Source organism: Rhincodon typus, chromosome 11 (genome assembly GCF_021869965.1).
Source record: "Rhincodon typus isolate 14 chromosome 11, sRhiTyp1.1, whole genome shotgun sequence".
In the NCBI taxonomy this organism is placed as follows: Eukaryota; Metazoa; Chordata; class Chondrichthyes; order Orectolobiformes; family Rhincodontidae; genus Rhincodon; species Rhincodon typus.
In genome coordinates this window covers 5405839-5413716 of record NC_063342.1, presented here as the reverse complement: position 1 = coordinate 5413716, position 7878 = coordinate 5405839, and positions in this window count along the sequence as shown.

Genomic DNA, 7878 nt, shown 5'->3' with positions numbered 1-7878 from the left:
AACCCCCTTCCCCTCCCCCTTTTCTGATGAAGGGTCTAGGCCCGAAACGTCAGCCTCTCTGCTCCTATGATGCTGCTTGGCCTGCTGTGTTCATCCAGCCCTGCACCTTGTTGTCTAGGTTGAAAATGAGGTGCTTTTTCCTTCATTCACACACAGAATGTGGGTGTCAGCAGATAGGCCAGCATTTATTGCCCAGGTGGCAGTTAGGAGTCAACCAGATTGGTCATTGTCAGACTCTTAATTCCAGGTTTTTTTTTAATCTAAATTCCACCACCTGTAGGATTCGAACCTGGATCCCCAGAGAATTACCTGGGTCCTTGGCTTAACAGTCCAGTGATAATACCACAAGGCCATCACCTCTCCTGTTTGTGCTGTGTATGTTGAGCTTTGCTGGGACACTGCAGCAAGCTCAGAACAGAAATATGAGCAGGAGAGTAAGGCAGTATATTGAAATGGCAAGAACCAGAAGGTCAGAATCAAGCTTGTGAACTGACCAGAGGTGTTCTGCAAAGCAATCATCAAGTTGGCATTTGATCTCACCAGTGCAGAGGCGACTGCGTTGTGAGCAGTGAATATGGCAGATTAATTGGGAAGAAGTCCTGGTAAATTGCTGCTTCACCTGGAAGGAGAATTTAAAGCTTTGGACAGTGAGGACAGAGGAGGTATTAGAGAGGGACAAGCATTACACCTCCTGTTTATTGCATAGGGCCGTGCTGTGAGAGCTTGAGAGTTGTTGGGAGTGACAGCGAAATGGACTTGGCTGTCATAGACTCATAGAGTCATGGAGTCATACAGCACGGAAACAGACCCTTAGGTCCAACCAGCCCATGCCAAACATAATCTCAAAATAAACTGGTCCCACCTGCCTGCTCCTGACCCATATCCTTCCAAACTTTTCCTGTTCATGTACTCATCTGAATGTCTTTTAAATGTTGTAATTGTGCCTGCATCCACCACTTCCTGAGGAAGTTCATTCCACACACAAACCACACTCTGTAGCTCTCATGTCTTTTTAAAATCTCCCTCCCCTCACCTTAAAAATATGCCCCCTGATCTTGAATCAATGTAGTTGGTTCTCCCCTGCACCAACACTGATTATTGAAGGAATGGCAGGTTAATGGGGGAGCAGCACAGTGGATTTGTATTTGTTACTGGTTGCTGATTTACAAACAGATTTCCCTTTTGCACTAACCACCTGCACTTTATTTTCAATTCTGTGAAGTTGATTGTTCTTTCTGCTGTGAGTCAGGTTGACAGTCAGAATCTTTTTCCCAGAGTTGAAATGTCTCATACTCGAGAGCGTGCATTTAAGGTGAAGAGGGAAAGTTCAAAGGAGAAATGAGGGGCAGGATTTTTACACACGAATCTGGAACATGCTGCCAGGGGTGGTGGTGGTGAAGGCAGATACGATAAGGGCATTTAAGGGACTTTTAGATAAGCATATGAATATGCAAGAATGGAGGGATAAGGACCAAGGGCAGGCAGAAGGGATTAGTATCATTTGGCATCATGTTCGGCACAACATCGTAGGCTGAAGGGCCTGTTCCTGTGCTGTATTGTTCTATGTTCTGTGTTCTAGGAGTCTTCAGTTCTTCTTGAAGACAGAAATGTCTTTGAATTACTTAAACATCTTCTGAAGATTGAAATAGATAATTGTGCACAGAAAGCTCACATTAACAGTGAAGTGATTACATCGACTGGGGTGTTTTTGTTGATGCTAGTTGAGGGATTCATTTTGGCCATTACTGCTTCTAATGGTGCTTTGGGAGTTTACCCTCAGCCAGAGAGGTCTTGCAGACGGTCAAAGAAGATTTTCAGGAAAGATACCACAACAGAGAGAGGCTATCCCAATCAGAATAAAAGGCCTAGTCTGGGGTTTTTTTGTCTTGCTATGGAAAACGGAAGAGTAATCTCAGATATCTGCATGATTACAAAATGATTTTACGGGATTGTTTTAGAGAAAATATCTCCATTTACAGACAAGTGTGTGAAATAGCTTAGTCATTAACAAATACAATCAGGAAATCAGAATACATTTATTTAGCGTAGATAAGATATGAATGTAGTATCCTAAGTCACATGGGTGCGTATTGAGTAGAGCAACATTAATGCATTTAAGCAGAGCTTGATAAAGACACAATGGAGAAAGGAATCGTAGAATTTACTGTTGGGGCTCTGTGAAGAACGATTGGTGGAGTCTTGTATAGAATGCAAGCTTAATGGGCCAAATGGCTTGTAGCAGTGAATACTTTGCAATTTTTTTGAACTCTTGAATTTTACTCGTAATGAGGGCTTCTCCTGTTTATTAATATATTATGTCATTCTGGTCATCATAAGAACATAAGAACTAGGAGCAGGAGTAGGCCATCTGGCCCCTTGAGCCTACCCCGCCATTGAATAAGATCATGGCTGATCTTTGAGACTCAGCTCCATTTACCCGCCCACTCACTGTAACCCTTAATTCTTTTACTGTTCAAAAATTTACCTAGCCTTGCCTTAAAAACATTCAGCGAGGTAGCTTCAACCGCTTCACTGGGCAGGGAATTCCACAGATTCACAACCCTTTGGGTGAAGAAGTTCCTCCTGACCTCAGTCCTACATCTGCTTCCCTTTATTTTGAGGTGATGCCCTCTAGTCCTAGTTTCACCTGCTAGCGGAAACAACCTCCCTGCCTCCACCTTATCTATTCCCTTCATAATCTTATATGTTTCTATAAGATCTCCCCTCATTCTTCTGAATTCCAATGAGTATAAGCCCAGTCTACTCAGTCTCTCCTCATAATCCAACCCTCTCAACTCTGGAATCAACCGAGTGAATCTCCTCTGCACCCCCTCCAGTGCTAGTATATCTCTTCTCAAGTAAGGAGACCAAAACTGCACACAGTACTCCAGGTGTGGCCTCACCAGGATCCTATACAGCTGCAGCATAGCCTCCCTGTTTTTAAACTCCATCCCTCTAGCAATGACAGACAAAATTCCATTTGCCTTTTTAATCACCTGCTGCACCTGCAATCCTACTTTTAGCGATTCATGCACAAGGACACCCAAGTCCCTCTGCATAGCAGCATGCTGCAATTTTTTACCATTTAAAACATAGTCCATTTTGCTGTTATTCCTACCAAAATGGATGACCTCACACTTATCAACATTGTACTCCATCTGCCAGACCTTTGCCCACTCACTTAGACTATCTATATCCCTCTGCAGACTTTCAGTGTCTTCTGCACTAGCCACTGACCGCAACCAGAAAAACACCCATTTACCCCTACTCTTTGCTTTCTACTGGTCAACCAATCCTCTATCCATGCCAATACATTACCTGTAATACCGTGCAACTTTATCTTATGTAACAGTCTTTGGTGTGGCACCTTGTCAAATGCCTTCTGGAAATCCAGATACACCACATCCACAGGTTCCCCATTGTCCACCATGCAAGTAATGTCCTCAAAGAATTCCACCAAATTAGTTAAACATGACCTACCCATCATGAACCCATGCTGGGTGTTCCCAATGGGACAATTTATATCCAGATGTCTTGCTATTTCTTTCTTAATGATAGATTCAAGCATTTTCCCCACTACCGAAGTTAAGCTAACTGGCCTATAGTTACCTGCTTTTTGTCTACTTCCTTTTTTAAGCAGTGGCGTCACATTGGCTGTTTTCCAATCTGCGGGAACCAACCCAGAGTCCAGTGAATATTGGTAAATAATTACTAGTGCATTTGCTATTTCCCCCATCACCTCTTTTAGTACCCTGGGATGCATTCCAGCAGGGCCGGGAGACTTGTCTACCTTTAGCCCCATTAGCTTGCCCAGCACTGCCTCCTTAGTGATAATGAAAGTTTCTAGGTCCTCACCTGCTATAACCTTCTTGCTATTTGTTTTCGGCATGTTATTTGTGTCTTCCACAGTGAAGACCGACGCAAAATAACTGTTTAATGTCTCGCCTATTTTCTCATTCCCAGTTATTAAATTGGCCTTCTCATCCTCTAAAGGACCAATGTTTACCTTCGCCACTCTTTTACGATTTATATATTTATAGAAACTTTTGCTGCCTGTTTTTATATTCTGAGCTAGTTTACGGTCATAATCTATCTTACTTTTCTTTATAACTTTTTTTTGTGGCTTTCTGTTGGCCTTTAAAGATTTCCCAGTCTACTTGTTTCCCACTACTCTTTGGTTTTTTGTATGTGTTTTTTTTTCAGTCTGATACTTTCCTTTATTTCCTTAGACATCCATGGCTGGCTCTCTCTTTTCCTACAGTTCTTCTTTATCACTGGAATATACTTCTGCTGAGCACTGTGAAAAATTGTTTTGGAAGTCCTCCACTGTTCCTCAATTGACCCACCATAAAGTTTTTGCTCCCATTCTGCCTTAGCTAACTCCTCCCTCATTCCTTCATAGTCTCCTTTGTTTAAGCACAGGACATAGGTACTGGATTTAACCTTCTCACGCTCCATTTGTATTTTAAATTTGACCATACTGTGATCGCTCCTTCCGAGAGGATCCCTAACTGTGAGATCATTAATTATTCCTGTCTCATTACACAGGACTAGATCTAGGATAGCTTGCTCCCTCGTACGTTCCATTACATATTGTTCAAGGAAATTATCGCAGATGCATTCTATGAGCCCCTCCTCAAGGCTGCCATGACCAACCTGGTTTGACCAATCGATATGTAGATTAAAATCCCCCATGATGATTGCTGTTCCATTTTTACATGCATTCGCTATTTCTATGCTTATTGCCCGCCCCACCACTATGTCGTTATTTGGTGGCCTATAGACCACACCTATCAGTGACTACTTCTTCCTGCTGTTCCTAATTTCCACCCAAATGGATTCAACGTTTTGTTCAGTAGAATCTATATCATCTCTCACTACTGCCCTGATATCATCCTTAAAAATCAGAGCAACACAACCTCCCTTACCTTCCTGTCTGTCCTTCCCAACAGTTTGATACCCCTGGATATTTAACTCCCAGTCATGACCATCCTGTAACCATGTCTCTGTAATGGACACTAAATCATACCCATTTGCCATGATTTGCACCGTCAACTCATCCACCTTGTTTCGAATGCTCCGAGCATTCAGATAAAGTGCCCTTATGCCAGTTTTTGCACCTTCTTTTTGGGTCCCATTACCTCCATTACTAACAACTCTTGAGTTCTCCTTCCCTTTAACTTTTTTCCTAATTTTCAATGGAGTTGAAGCATCCTCGTCACCTGCTAACCTGCTGCTTTGCCTTACATTAATTGTTATTCTCCCTTTATGCTCACTTCTCCCTTCCCCCCTACTTACTAGTTTAAAGTCCTATTAACCACCCAATTTACCCTTTTCACCAGAACACTGGACCCGGCCCTGTTCAGGTGGAGTCCATCCCAGCGGTATAGACCCCTCCTGTTCCAGATCTGATGCCAGTACCCCATGAAAAGGAAACCCTCTTTCCCACACCACTCTTTTAGCCACGTGTTTACTTCCCTGATCCTCGCCTCCCTATGCCAATTTGCATGTGGCTCGGGCAGCAATCCAGAGATTATGACCCTTGAAGACCTGTTTTTTTAATTTTGTTCCTAGCTTTTCATAATCCCGAAACAGGTCTTTTTTCCTAGTCTTGCCTATGTTGTTGGTACCTACGTGGACCACAACGACTGGATCCTCCCCCTCCCTCTCTAGTATCCTCTCAAGCCAGTCAGAGATGTCACGCACCCTGGCACCGGGCAGGCAACACACCATCCGGGATTCTCTATCCCATTAACTTCTTACACAGTGAGAACTAACATATTCCTTATTGCACATATATGTGGGTTTTCAGGATAAACAAGAAAGTCTACCATTAGGAAATCAGTTTTTATTAACCACTTTGTCCTCAATTTGCAGAGGACAGGGTGATAAAGACCAATATTTATCTGTGGTATTCTTTGCATCTGTGACTTTTTTTAACTCTCGAGGGCTGTCAAGGCTTGATTATTAAGTACACTCAAGGCTGAGACAGGCTGGTTTTTAATCAGTAACGGACTCAAGGTTTATGGAAAAAAAGGCAGCAAAGTGCAGTTGAGGATGATCAGATCAGCCATGATCTCATGGAATGGTGGGCTGAATGGGCTACTCTGCTCCTACACCTTGTGGTCTTATTTAAACAGTCACTCAGTCATACTAAACTCAGATAATGATGAGAAAAAAGACACGTGGTTGAATTGTTTTGTCCTACAGTCATCAGGGCAGATTTGCAAGAATACCACATCTCAAAAGAAACAACAATTAATATTGTTTGTTAAATTATCATTCAATTCTTGTTCCTTTTCAGATGTGGTATTCTTGTGATTCTGTCCTGATGAGTGAAATGAAAATAAATAAAAATAATCAACATGTGACTTTTTTTCAGCAAAGTTAGTGTTTAATGGCATTTAGCTCCCCCTGTTGGAAACATATATATACACTGTCATTGAATGAAGACAGCATTTGGCTGTGTTAAGAGATAACAAGGTGTAGAGCTGGAGGAACACAGCAGGCCAACCAGTATCAGAGGAGCAGGAAAGCTGACATTTTGGGTCTAAACCCTTCTTGAGAAATCAGAAATCTTCAGAAATTTGGCTGTGTGCTGGTTCAATAGCCTTCAGTAAAGTTTGAACATTTGTCGAATTGAACATGCTGCATCAGAAAGCTGCTGGCAACTGTGGAACAAAACTCTGCGAAGATAGGAAAATGGAGAAACAGATTAAAATCTAAATGACTCTACATTCTACTGAGCCTAATTTTCACATCTGGTCATCTACTGTTCTAATTTCATTTTCCTGTGAAATTAAATAAGCTCTTGAGTCTTATTTTCATATTATCTAACTATAAGGCCCAATGCCTCAACCTGCTCTGTCTTCACCTTGACCCTTCTTTGTTCCATCACTGTCCTTTTGCAGGAATCATTTTAAACACACACACACACACACACACACATACACACAAACCCACGCACACCCACAACACACACACTCAGCAGCAGCTTGTATGGATGCAACCAGTGACTGGTCAATATTGATGGACATTTAAGGTCTCATGTCCATTATGCATAGATCCACATTAGTAGCCCTTGGACCTTTCCATGACTGCAATACTGAACTATTCCAGATCTCCTTTGGTCATTCCCATTATAATCACCTGGTCCTGTAATACATCTCGTGCCCGGTATCTTAAGTATCAGCCTGTGTACAATTTATCATAATTAAGAGTTCAAAGCTCCTAATTTCAATGATATTCAAATTGAACTATTGTCATTTATACTAATCAAATCCTTTTCATTGAAAAGCAATTTTGTACTGATTCTCCTTGACATTCATGGGTATTTTCAGAACCTGCGTACTTATTTATTCCTGGTCCTTCAGTTTATCTGACATTGATCCTTTGATCTTAATCCCTTACTGATGTAACATTTGACCACTCCGTTCCCCCACCAATCCAAATCACTTATTGGTTTGGCGACAAGACATCTTGGAACTGAAATCTCTAGAACACAACTGGGCACTAATTCTCACTCAGAAGCTAGTGGTATTCATTCAACAATCTGGTGGAGTCCACGTGGGGAGATGGGGACTTACTTAAACAAATGTTCATCTCTCAACCATTAATTGAGAGATTGTCTCTTAAAAAGGGAAATAACTAATGTCCGTGAGCTGGCCACGTTTCCCATTAACTAGTCAGTGCAGTCCACCAGAGGCCCCATCTGAGTAACATGTACTGTTAACTTCCAGGACTTCAGGAATTGCTTCGTAACAGACGGTTATCTCGGCAAGGCAAACGCTGTGTCATCGCTCTTTTCGATTACAATCACTATAATAAGATCTTTGAGATGGATCTCCCATGTGTGAAGGATCTGGCGCAGAAGCTACT